At 33.3% G+C, this 14,219-nt stretch overlaps 1 protein-coding gene across 1 annotated transcript in view; it reads left to right on the top strand.

Annotated features, from left to right (window-relative positions):
- The first annotated feature begins 11,501 nt into the window (after positions 1-11,501).
- LOC144837981 (uncharacterized) overlaps positions 11,502-14,219 on the top strand; it is a 213,204-nt gene continuing 210,486 nt past the window's right edge. Inside the window, exon 1 of the mRNA XM_078693305.1 lies at positions 11,502-11,521. The gene's annotated coding sequence lies outside the window, so the exon portion shown is untranslated. The remainder of the gene's footprint in view (positions 11,522-14,219) is intronic.

The raw sequence follows: 14,219 nt of genomic DNA, 5'->3' as shown, positions 1-14,219 counted from the left end.
CCATTTGTTTTTTTACCGATTAATTCATTTTTTTAGTTCTTACTACCACAAAAATATGAACATTTATGTGATTGATTTCAATTTATTAATAAATCTGTAACAATATCATGTCTTTATTTTTCACTTTTTTTAATATAAATGTGCCTCATATTAAGTAAAATCTTATTTTAAACCGATTGATTTACTGATGAATATCGAACGGATGGATTGTATTTTATTTGTATCTAAACTGTAGGCCTACGCATTTATTTTATGGAACCAGGGGAGTGACATCTCCTTCTGTAGGCCTAATAAAAACAATCGTGAAAGCAATTGTCATCACTCGGTTGGCTGGTCGTTTTTCCGATAATGAAAATGCCCATTTTTTATCTTCGACATGTCAACATGTCACATTTAATATTTTCTTCTCACGAATCGTTACGTAACGCTGTACGCGGGCGTCTATTGTATTACGTAATGTCCTCAAAGCCTGTCAAATTAGTCACATAAAGAAGATATATTTTCTTCACTAATTGTGATTGAAATACCACGTTTTTTTAAGTTGGTTGATAATTCAACAATTATCTACGGTACGGTACATTCATCATCTTCATTAATTTTTATTTATTCATTTCAAAACATCAAAGACAAAACAATCCTAATTAATATTGCATTCTGTAATTTGATGAACAATTTCGATCATCAAATTTCAGAATTAAATAAAGGGGTTTTAAAATTTAAACCTTTGAAAATCAAAATGGTATTGTTATTAGACTTATATTTTTATTTTGTCTGAGAATATTACGTATAACTATCTTGTGTGTTATTATTTTGTGTCATGGTTTTCAGGGTCAGGGTCAAGATGAATTTACGTTGCATTTCATCCATTAATTTTCTATTACACTACGTGACGAACACATCTCACCATGGTCCCATCATTGACGGATAGCGCCACCTATTGATAAGAAACTTTTTTGGTTAGGAAAAGTTCGTTGCGGACTGACACTATTATCTTAAATATATGCTATTTTCATGCTTAAGTTTTTTTAATACACTTAATTCGTTTTTAAGTAACATTAGCAGCTAGCACTACCAAATGTCCCCATTTTAGCTGTATTGTTTCCACGGTGGTTCATAATTCCTCCCCTTATACCACGTCACATGTTTGGCAGGCACCATGCAGTGCTCAACCAACCTGTATAAAAAAGGTGTCGAATGCTGTTCTTTTTTTTTGCACCCATGCTGGTTTGTTTGAGTTCTATGTTTTGGTTCATGTGGTTATTGGTATATTAATTTCAGACCGCCAGACCACACTGAAACGAGTCAATTATATAACCAGTTACATGGTCTTTTTTACTGTACTGTTGTACCTGTCTATAAAAATAAATATTACACTATGGCGATGTATGTTTGGTCAAATAAACAAATAATATTATTCCTTGCGTGTTTTAGCAATGTTCTAGTACATTTTAGTTGTTGCTTACCATTTAAAGAACCTTATTTATATTTACATTTAGAGTAATTATAGGCACATGGCCAAGGAATTACTAAATGAAAGTTGTCGAAATATGAATGTCGCATGTCTTCGGCGAGTCGATGACGTCGACATAGGCTCATAAAAGTTGAATGCAGACCCTGCTTTTGGAAGAAGAGCCAGGATATTATTATTAAAGGTAAGCCCTAATACAAAATGGAAACAAAATAAAGAATGTGTTATTTTTCCGGACGCAATTTGATTATTTACCGACACCATGCGATGGTGGCCATTAGATGTTTGACCCGATGAGTGCCTTTATACTAAGTACAGTACCTGGTAACACGAATATAACAAGAATGCCGAGTGAAACTATATTATGAAAAGTGACAGTTGATCATTGGATCTCGCTGACGTTCTCACGATGTACTCTGAATTCGCTAATTAGAAAATGATTATTTGAAATCCGTATTAGTAGTAGCAATGTCATACAAGACCCGACCACATTGGATGTTGACTTAACGCGTATGTGCGCCCCACTGCGTACTAAGCAGCGCTGCATGTTGCGTATCAATACAATACGTGATGTGACGAGGGTGTTAATAATTTCAAGTTAGCCAACTGACACGATACAGCCAGCTATTCCGGTCAACGACATAGTCGCGAAAATTAGACCAATTTAGCCGTTCCGATTCGATCATTATTTCGTTAACACCATTCGATGCCGAAGTTGGTGAGCTAACAGCGGCTCACCATTGAATTATTACACCTGTTAAATAGCTATTGTCTGAAATTATATATAATAAAGTTTGACATGGCGCTCGTTTGTAAAAGTGCAAATTAAGTTTATCAAAACAGCACCCCCTATCGGCAAACCAAAGAATAGCTTTGTTCCTCGCAGTTAGCGAAAGTGTTTGCGACAGTTACAAGATTCTGCCCTTTCGTCTACTCAAATAAGAACGGGCAGGGAAGCCGTCGTCAATTACGATAAACGTGCTTCAATACCAGTAAGGTTTTCAGAGGGAGTGATAACCAATAATGGAACCGATAGGTTTAACTTCTTACGAAGGCTTTTAGGCACTTTGAGGATCTCAAAATTCAATTGGTGTTGACATCAAATCCGCTAAGTTAATATCGGAATCTTATAGGCCACAATAAAGTAATTTATTTGAGAAGACCAATAACAAAACCAAAATGCCTTCACTCGACACCATTATAAACTCATCGGATGCATCTTAGTAGACAGGTTGAGTTGAAAACTAAGACGAGAAAATAACGGATTAGTACACAGGTACTTTTTCATCCGGCTAATTGACAAACAAGACTCCATTCCCACAAGCACTTGCTCAAACTAATTCAATCCTATATGACAGGTAAAAACAGACGCTATACTTTATATTGTTTATGCTGGCATTTGGTAAAGAGCGTACTAATGCGGCCTGTACATAATGTCAAGGGAGACTGGCTGCCATAATTGCTATTAAACGATCCGTATAGCTAGTCGTAAACGAATCATGCTAGTGTATTTAACAGGTGACGAAAAAGTGAAATGCAAATAATGAGTGAGAAGAAATAGCGTTAGAAAATCTGTTATTAGTCATCGTATCTATGTCAAACAAGATTGGTAAATCTCGGGAGAGATTTCTGATGAGATTATTTGAATTGATGTTGATTAGCAATCAAATAACCAAATACAATATAGTTTATTAACAACAAATAGTTGTGCGCACACACCCACTGAAAGTGCTGCTCAAGGCACTTTTATAAGGCCAAATAATATATTATTGTTAGTTTCCCTCCCTCTCCACCCCTCATCAATTGTTTCATATGACTTTTGTACTGTATTTGCTATTGTCTGTTTTTCGTATTCAGTAAAAATCAATTTTTCAAAATCGAAGTTTCGATGTGAAACCTAGAGCAACAACTGGAATCATTCTCACGTTAATCACAAAGCTAAATAGCTATGTCCAAAAATATAAAAAAAAAACATTTCAAAAAATCAAATTACGGCGTTAAATGGCATTTTAAATGTTTGTTTTATTATAACTAGATAACAATATAGTATCATATAATTGTGTGAAATTTAGGTAGTCCGGTTTGTATCACGTATTTAAACGTTTATGAATCAAAACATTAGTATAGACCTCACAGATTAAGTAGTACCCATACAGGTGGCCAATTAATTTATCAGTAATGTATTCCAGTTTATTAAATAGGATTATTTGTTATTAATAATATCCCGGCTTAAATAGATTACGGTAACGATGGCTGTCGTAAGTACGTACTTAGTTTGCAGATTGCTTGCCATACTAATAACATTAGTAGTAAGACAACAATTAAAGCACGTATTCTACACAATAAGAAACGGTCTCAAGCTTGTCTTTATTTACGAGCACATTTCACATTCTTTAATAATCGCTCCTCTGGGCAAATATATAAAAAAAGAAATTATATGACGAGTTTGAAGAAAGAAAACGCCTTGATTTCCCAGCGTTTTAGCAGATTCCCTTTTAGAAATAAGTCCTAAATTGACACGAACATCCTGTTTTAAAAAATGGCATTGAAGAAGCTCCAAAACTTTCATCGATGACAAAATGTTTAATCATTAATATCATTACGCTGTCTTAGTGAATCTCCTCTCTTAAGTAAATATTTCCGAATTGAGATTCGTTTTGTAAACAGTGGTGAATCGGTGTTGATAGTCTACAAGTAGGAATAGGTTAGACTCATGTTGCAGTGGATAATGCCTGCCGGATTCAATTTGCCTACAAAGTGTGTAAAGACAGCGAACGCCGCATCAAATCACAGAATCCTGGGAACTATATCAAACTTGTGTATTCCTAACCTACTTTTACGACTTCTCCTCTTCCTGTCTGTAAATTACAACTTATCTCAATTAAGTATATCTCATGTTATGCTTTATAATTTTATTTTTTATAAAGTAAACAACAAAACAGTGTAATTTTTGGTTATTTTTCATGGGAAACTGTAGGCCATTACATCTTTATATAATTTGAACATCCATACAAACTTGGTTTCCTCTAGGACGCAACGCAAGGACGTAAGCGCAACGCAGTTAATTTGACCAATCACAAGCGATTGGTTAATAGTCGCTTTTGTTACTATTATCGTCTCTACTTGCTTCCTAGTGGTAAATAGTCGCTTTTGTTGCTCTTATCGTCTCTACTTGCGTCCTAATGGTCAATAGTCGCTTTTGTTGCTCTTATCGTCTCTACTTGCGTCCTAATGGTCAATAGTCGCTTTTGTTGCTCTTATCGTCTCTACTTGCGTCCTAGTGGAAACCAAATTCTATCATCACTCTGTTAATTAATACTTAACGGTATTTATTCTAATTACATACAAAAAGGTCATTCATTTAAGAGTGACCTGTTGATAAAGATTTCTACTTAACGACATGATCTCGCTATTAAAGAACCATAAAGCATCGTTATTAAAATAATGTGCGGCTTTATGGTTTCCGGTAATCTAGGATTTATCTTAATTTCAAAGACCTTGATTCTTAACTTGAGTATCATAACGATGTTGTGTTTAGTGTAGCTACTAATTGACATTCTTTGTCACTTTTCGTGTTCCTCACGTGATAGGCTAGGTCAAACAATTGTCATTGGTGGATCAGATCGACGACATTCTCACACGCGCGTTCAACAAACCTCAACCTATGATGCGACATACATTAAACATAAATAATTCATTGACACTTCGTTATATTATTATATTATTGGTATAGGCCTATATTTATTTAACATTCTACATAGAAAAATTTGACGAATATTCAGTAATGACTTGGTCCAACATTAACATCTAAAGCTCTGTATACACTATCAAACTAGTGTGAAAAAGTGTGATGTGCACAAATATGGTGGTGATATGCCCAGATATGGTAGTGATATGACATCATCATGTTCATATATGGGCACATCACATTTTGTCACATAAAGTTTGATAGTGTAGATAGAACTTACAGCTTATATTCAAAAACTTACTAAAAATCCGCTTGTGATTGGTTAAATGACTTGAGTTGCGTGTCGTCATTGCGTTGCGTCCTAGTGGGACTTTACGAACATTGATAACTTAAAAATATGAAAGAAAAACGACGTTAGTGAATTGTTATTAATCTTTACAACAGTTGTTTTATTGTTGTATTCTCACCTCAGTTGGAAAACGAATAATAATTTACATCACTCAGCAAAACATTCTTACTAATTGACGACAGATAAAAATATGAAGCAAATTATCTAGGTCAGATTAGAAATGGTTAATTTCGTAGAATAAATCAACACTCTCATCCAAATCAAGAATTATGATTTATCGTTTATATAAAACACTAACGATTCGTGTTGCACTAGACAAGAGACCAATTTAAATCTCTTTCGTCTAATATGGATGTGATAATTTTTTTATTTCGATTCACATATGCATCGACGTCCATTTGAATTCTATAGCAGTGTGCATCATTCAAATTCTGTTAACGAATGTGTACGAATTTGGAATATCCACACACAAAACAAAACATTTAAATTCAGAAGGTGTAGACATAATATCATTAGATATAATTGTAATAATTCAATTACAATTATTAGGCCTTTGTTCGTTAAATTGATTCAAAAGCCTACCATATTACATTAATATATTTTGGATATTTCAATTTTAAATTTGTTAATATTATTAAAAAGTAATACATGGAATACACTGCAATACAATCTATGTTTTAGGTTTAATCTTCTGTTGGAGTTTCTTCCTTGAATCTGCTGGAATAAAAATGCTAAAGAGCTATACGAGACTAAACATTTCAGTCAGTTTATTTACACAATGGTACTGCATGGTTTCGGATGTATTTTTTACAAAAAAACTAAAATGTTTACAGTATCCGTCAATAAAATTGACATTTTTGGTTGTTTACGGCCCATTTTTCTAACGCCCTTCCGAATAGTCAAAAGTAATTTGGAGAAAAGACAGACGAAGGCTTTATAGAGCCTGGTACAAGACGAGAAAGTGTAGAAGTCATAATTTCTACAGGTCAAATTTGAATAAATTATTAGCAGTAGGCCTATAAATCTTAAAACCATTTTGTGTTTTTTTTTCAAATTCAGTCAATTTTTTTTATTAGCTTTTTACATTTGCGTAATGCTGTTTAAATAGGATCATTTAGATATAAGTTTTAATTTGCTTATATAAGCTCTGTCTACACTATCACACTTTATGTGACAAAAGAATGTGATGTGCCCATATATGGACATGATGATGTCATATCATTACCATGTTTAAGCATATCACTACCATATTTGGGCACATCACAATTGTGTCAAACTAGTTTGATAGTGTAGACAGAGCTTAAGTTTTGTTGTGTTCCAATTCATATTAATTGTTAATCATAACTTACCCATGCAATGTCTATGCGTTTCTATGAAGTTAAATAAAACGAGTACTGATTTTATTGATTATTTCCGAATATCATGAACAAAAAAATCAAATCGTCCTATATTTTATTTAAATGTATGATGAGAATGAACAGGATAAATCGAATTAAATTATATTAATTGTCATTCATTCGATATCTCAAGACCTAATTAAATCAATTTTAAGTTGAATATTTTTATATAAATAATTTTGGATGTCAATGATAGATAATTTTATTTCCCAATAATTCGTTTTAAAAAGTAGGTTATGTACGTCCAAATTGTGGCGTGTGCTTAATTTATTAATTTTGTAATATGACATGGTGTATGTTTGAAGCTGGAATTAAAAATGGCACTTTCCCATGGACTTGGACTACAAAAAACCAAATAAAAATTATTTTTTTCCTGCTCACTCGACCCTCATTTAAAAAACAATTTGCGCTTTACTAAATTGAAATTTCATTTTGGTTGTTGGTAGGTCTACATGACAGTAGATAATATAAATTATTGTGTTTTCTACTATACAGTACTAATTAATGTAATGTTTGTACTGATACCGATAAAAACATGCGCATACACAAACGCGTACAATAATTATCAACTTTTGTACGCGCACGCCACGATATTCGAGAAATCTCTGCGGCCGCGCTGTTAGATTGAGGTTTTCACACTAGGGAGGGGCCCAGTAAGTATTATCGAATATTAATTTAGCAGTAGGTGTTGTAAGCCCTTATTCGGGTGACTATCGAGGTAAAACATGTTCACCAGATGCAAATTATACTTAAACTTTTCCCGCAATGTTCAAGGACCAACTGTTCGGTTGTTTCTGTATTTTCTTTCTCAAACCAGACCGCGACACTTACAGTAGGCCTATACCATTAGTAACCCATGATGCTTGACGTACCTGCGTTTAATACCGGTAGGCCTGTTTGTTACCTATTAGTATTTCTTATTCACAAGTTATTGAATTCAAATATAATATAACAATATTTCTGCATAATATGTGAGATCACGTTTTCAGATGCATTATCTCCTCGCACAGCTTGGTGCGTGTACTGGGGGTACAGTCTAAGGGTAAGGGTGTGACGTAAGATGCCCCTTTTCCGATCGGCTATTAGTGCCAGGCGTCCTAAAGAGACACATCTCTCAGTATGTTACGAAACTGACAGATTTAGTTAGATTAATATGAACCTTTAGGACTTTTGACAGACAAAAACTATGACCATATAAAGCGTCACCAAAAAAAAAGAACACAAAATAAATCCCCGTAGTATTTTACAGTCATAGCTACATGTTAATTGGATTGCTTCTTTCTATCTTCTTTACTTTGTTTTTTTTTTTAATATGGCGAACCTTTTTTGTTTGTTTTTTATTATTGATTTGTTTTTATTACAAACTATTGCAACTTTAGATTTAAAATATATTTAGCACTTTAATTACGTATAGGCCTACAATATGATATTATAGACTAGTCGATGATGTACGCTAGAAGTTAGACCAATCAACACGCAAGCGCATGTTCGTTATTGTTTTTGTTTTATTTTATGTTGTCAATTTGAACACATTACGTGAAGAGAGACGAACGTACACGTACGCTACTACGCGTTCGTGTTCGCTCTGTGCAGGTGTCATTTATGACGGTTTGTTCCCTGCTTGTTTAATCATGTTTCCACTGGGAAGGGCCCTGTAAACATTTATATTACGCTTGTCAATTGGCACCAGGATACAAGGCTAAGTAGCAATGATGATGTCATGGCAACAATTTGACGCGCGAAGGCCAGATCGCGATGACAGATAAGCTTAACTCTACCGGAAACTCCGACGGTTTGAACCAATCAAAAATTAATCTCCTGTTCGTTGACAAACTTCTTGAATTCTTTCTACCTGAGCTAAATACTTCCTCGATGAGTTATGCATCAAATGTTTTTGGAGGAAACAAAAAATGTGTATATCCTAAGTGGTTTACAATCCTGAAAATTTAAATTAAATACGTATATAGTTTAAAGATATATTGTTGAATATGCCTGTTTAATGTCATACCGGTACTGTGCTATTCACTTTGACCAAAAATTAAACAAACAAAAATATTTACCTGAAAAAAAACCCGCGAATTTAAGTGAAAACATTAATTTTAAAGAGTTTTTTTAAGTGCTTAACTTTATTAAACTGCGAAATATCCTATTCAACGTCTTTTTAAAAAATAATCTTCATTTTTTATGTTTTTGAAATATAAATAACATATTTAGAAGCTAAACTTTTAAAACAGTAGCACGCTTCATGAATGGATAATTTAGCTGACGAAACAACATTAACAAGAAAACTCTAAAATTATACACATTATAAAGAGTATTATAATTATTTCATAAACAAGCATGAAACACATAACATAAACAAGAATATTAAACCTTAATATTGAATGTAGAAATAGCGCACAATTATAAGCTATTTAGCATACCTCTACAGATACAAAAGATATAAAAACGAGATAAGATGTCGAAAGGCAAAGCATCTGCCTTATTAATATTATCATCGATACAAATATATTAGCATGGTTTTACGAGAAGTATCTTATCACTTAAGCACATGTTTTAAGTTTTAAGTATTCCTCGTAGATTTGGTGAAAATCTGCAGCCATTTAACAAGTGTTGCTCTGTTTTACGAGTTAGTACAGTTTCATTGATTTACAGGAGCAGTGTGGTTCAGGCAATGTATTCGACTCTCACCTAGGGTGTGCATTATGCACCGTTCGGCGTGTTTTACGCCTCCCCTGGGACTTTTCAACGGTTAAAATTGATTGTTCACCCGGCTATCTGTCACGGTTAATACAAATGATATGTTCTACTTCAAACACTTGCTTTGTATACCGATACATATATGTATAGGATTTTACTTACAATGATTTTTTATTGATTACCTAAGTGAATTAGAGCTAAAATATTTGCCTTGTTATGGACAGGGTAACGAGACTAACGCATGTACCGTAACATTCCAGACAATAAACACAACTAAATCAATCTCATAATATTTACAGGTTAAACTTAACGGTATCGAAATCATAATAAATGACCTACAATTACTATCCGGTGTCAATAAAAATTATAAATATTTTAACGCGCGTTGAAACACTGATGTATATTTACCCGCCTGTTCCTACATTGATATTACAATCGCGCGCGTTCTAAAGCTGATGAAAATGTACGCGCGCGTTCTAAAGCTGATGAAAATGTACGCGCGCGTTTGCAAATGATTACAATACACGCGCGCGTCGATTTTATGTCTCTCCGTGTTGTCACTGAAGAAATTCTCCCTGCGTAAATGTATAGATCGTCGTTAGGCTACTCCGGTCATAGCTTTTCAACACGGCCTAGTTATGATTAAAGTATAAAATGATATATGATAAATTTCGTAGATATGGACTTGTATGATATATACAATAAATAAATGTATTGAATCTAACTATAAACGTATCTTTTCCTGTCAATTGACAGTGAGCACTAGTGTAAGTAAAGTGATTATTTTTTATTTTTCAATGAAACCATTTAAATCAAAAATTGATGACAATGTATACGCGCTCGTGTTGTCACCTTTTGTAGGCCATTTTGCTGTGAATTCTACCATAGGTTTGTACACGTTCTTACACCGATTTCGTATTTACAAGTTTAGTTTTAAATAAATTTTTAGTTTTAAATAATTTTAATTAAATAAAAATAAAGGGATCATAATTTTAAGCAATTTCCAAAATAGATTTATGAGTTTTTTAGCTACTAAATTATTTGTTACGTGTAAACAAGGAGGCAAGGATTTTTTTTAAAAAGTTATGTTCAACCGATTAATACATTACTATTATTAATAGAAAATGTAAAGGAAGCAGTATGTATAAGTAAAGTAAACGTGATTTTTAAATTCAATTTATTGTAGGCCTATATTGCTAATTTTCTATTGATGTTATCAGATGTCACTTTTGACTGATCTGCTATATAATAATGACTTATGTACTTTCAGGCCTACAGTATTATTAGTTAATTCCCTTTACTAACTAGGCCATTTAACATTATACAAAAGACACAGTACAGTGAATTGGGTCTTTAGATAGAGTGTAAAAAACGAGCAGCGCGATAAATCATTTGATATTATGAAAGATGAGTATTAGTCGATAGACGCCGTTAATATTTCATATAACCACGAGCTATGAATATATCTAAAGAGTGTTATTGACAAGATAATATATGTCATATTAATCTCCAATTGGAGCTTCAATCAAAATTTAAATTCTGTGTTCATTAGATTATGTTAGAACGTCACAAACCCGGCCACCAATTAAACCCAGACGAAACAGCATTGATCAACTGGGCCATTAGGGAGTTAATCATTTTGATAGTTAATTTGGTGCAAACAAAAGGGGTGTATTATTAATGGAGTAGATTAATTCGGGGTTTAGTGTTTAAGGTACCCCTTGTATTAGTACCATCAATCATTTCAAAGCTAGCTTGATGACAGCGTGGATGAGGCCTTCTGATGGGTAGGCTATCGGCCTGCGAATACCCGTTGTTAGCTTTGATAGACATTTTGCTATATTCCAAAGATTATAGTGTTTATCGCTATGTCCAAACAGAGATTTTATTTTAAAGCAAAAATACATAATATAATATAACTAATATAATATTAAAGTAATAATATAATTCGTTTAATATTGATTGAATATTATATATTCATCAAATGTTGAGTTGTTTAAGGTAGGTGCACATACTGTAGGGCCTATGGTTAATATACATCTCATTTCGTTTGTTTATCGTTCTAAATCTGAATGAAATAAAAGTTTATTATAACAGGGTTCCTTTAAATCAAGTCTTTTTTGGACCGACGTCAACCACTCAACCATAATTACAACTTACTGTAAATCATACATGACACATTAGTCTAGGTATTTTGGTATAAGTTGAGAAATGAGATCATTAGCGCTGTAGGCTTATGAATTATTGGTTCCTTTCGTCTCAAATGCACTACATATATTATTGCCCCGGCTTGTACATTTTAAAAACATATTCTGCGCCTTAAAAACGAAGATAATTTCGTAGGCCACATGATCTGAGCCTCTTGACCGACATCATTATGTCCCCGTACCACCAATGAATGCTCGTTTACATTAACTTGCTTACAGCTCTGTCTACACTATCAAACTTTATGTGACAACAAATGTGATGTGCCCATATATGGACATGATGATGTCATATCACTATCATATATGGGTATATCACTACCATATTTGGGCACACTTTTTTTGTCAAACTAGTTTGATATAATGTAGACAGAGCTTAACACTAAACGAATGCTGCCGTTTCGAAAGTCAGACAACCAGTTTCCATGTCAAATCATATATATTTGGCTGTTTTCCTCATTATATCACTTATCACCCTATATAAATCAAAAAGGTTAGTTATGCTAGCGATCAAAATTAAAAAGATATAAAATTAGTATGCCTGCCTCATTTAGCCTGCCATTAAAATGATGAAAAGAGAGAATTGTCAATAACGTGTGACGACACTGCTAAATAATGAAAGACTGATCAGGCGTTATATATACATATTTTAATGTTGAGGCCTATCTAGACTATAGGCCTAATCCTACCAAAATACTGTGTTTTGTTTGCTTCAGGTTCCACGTTTAATCAATTGTAATAATTGAGTGAGGTAACACGAATATAAAGATGGCTGGGGTAATGGATGATTAAGAGTGATTGGTGGTATGGGTGTTAAAATGTGATACTGAGTGACGATGTTTTTCATTTACCTTATGTTTTCATTTGAATTCAATTTCAATTAATTTAATTGTGTTAAGCTTGCAAATGTTATGTATACAGTTCTATTTTCGTTGAGTCTATATCATTAGTATGTTTTGATGCTCTAGTTAAATTAGTACCTGCGCCACTTTATTTACTTTATTGAGAACGGTTTTTTTTATAGTATACCAAACTAAATGATGAATTTGTGTCAGTTGTTCTGATTTGAAATAAATATATTATTATTGATTATCGGCCTATCAGGATAAATAGTGGTTGTAATGCTTTGTAAGCCTACTGTATTCGTTTATTGGTTAGGTTACCGACGTACCGTACTTTTTCCCGTAGTGCTTTTTCCGAGACTAAATTTAAACTTATATTTGTACTAATATTATTATTTATCTCATCACGGTTGCCATGATAATTTAGAAAATGAGTTTAAAACATATGGTTTACCAATTCTTGTCACCTGGCAATATGGTTAAATAACATTAATAATGCTATTGAAATAAGCCTAGCTACTAAACTCATTATAAATCAGTTCTTGATAATTTAAGTACGGCATTGAACACCTTGTTGTAACTTTTTGATACTGTTGGATGTTGGATACAGCAGCTGGTGCGAAAATCGCACGATGTTTCAACGCTCATGCGGCGATCCCCTCGCAAACGTAATTATATTCGTATGATCCACAGCAATTAGCGACACCAAGAGAGATAATATTTGAATACATGCAACATTAACATCGTTCAATTTTCACAACTGACAGTAAGAAAAACAAACAGTTAGATTAAGTTCAGGGTAATGTTGACGATCAGTGGCGTTCGCGTTAATTACTTACACACTGTGTGTTCTTCTAAATCATGGGAAACAACTCGGTTCGATGTTATCTATTCAGCTGATTAATTCGATTTGAATTAATACAACATCAACGCAAGAGGTTAACACATGTTTAAAACTTGTCCAGGGAAAATGAATTAATTAAAGATGAAAGCTAGAGGGGCTGTCGGTTACCTTTAACCTGTTTCGCCAACAGTTGCGTGACCCACGGGGACACGATTCCGTACGATACGTCACCGACGAGAACAGTCGCACGAGTATGCTGACCTACGGGACATGATTCCGTTGTAATGAGCAAAAGAGAACAGTTGATTATTTGTTGTCAATATTAACAGTACCTTATTTACTTTATCTGATAATAGGAAACGTCTTTTCTAATTAGTTATCGATTATCGAATGATTGATTATTAGTTAGTTGATTGAATTCTTTCTTTGTTAAAACTATATAGCTCCTATATTATGAAAATGTTAATTACACTGTACTGTGTACCAATATGAACGTGATTATTAATATGTTTTATTTAGGAGAAATGCATAACATAAGCGGTCTTCTCAGTCCACTCAATGTCAAAGTTTACAATGTTCATTTTAGCTGTCAGATGGCGAAGCACTGCCTTGCAGTCTTTATTTAAAAACTTCATCAATTAGTCATTATTTAAATAAAAAATGTCCGTATGTCTCATTACATGGTAGTAATAATAATGGTACAGGCTTTAATATAAGATAAAGCATA

Source organism: Antedon bifida, chromosome 3, assembly GCF_963402885.1.
Source record: "Antedon bifida chromosome 3, ecAntBifi1.1, whole genome shotgun sequence".
Classification (NCBI taxonomy): domain Eukaryota; kingdom Metazoa; phylum Echinodermata; class Crinoidea; order Comatulida; family Antedonidae; genus Antedon; species Antedon bifida.
This window is presented reverse-complemented; position numbering and strand designations above follow the sequence as displayed.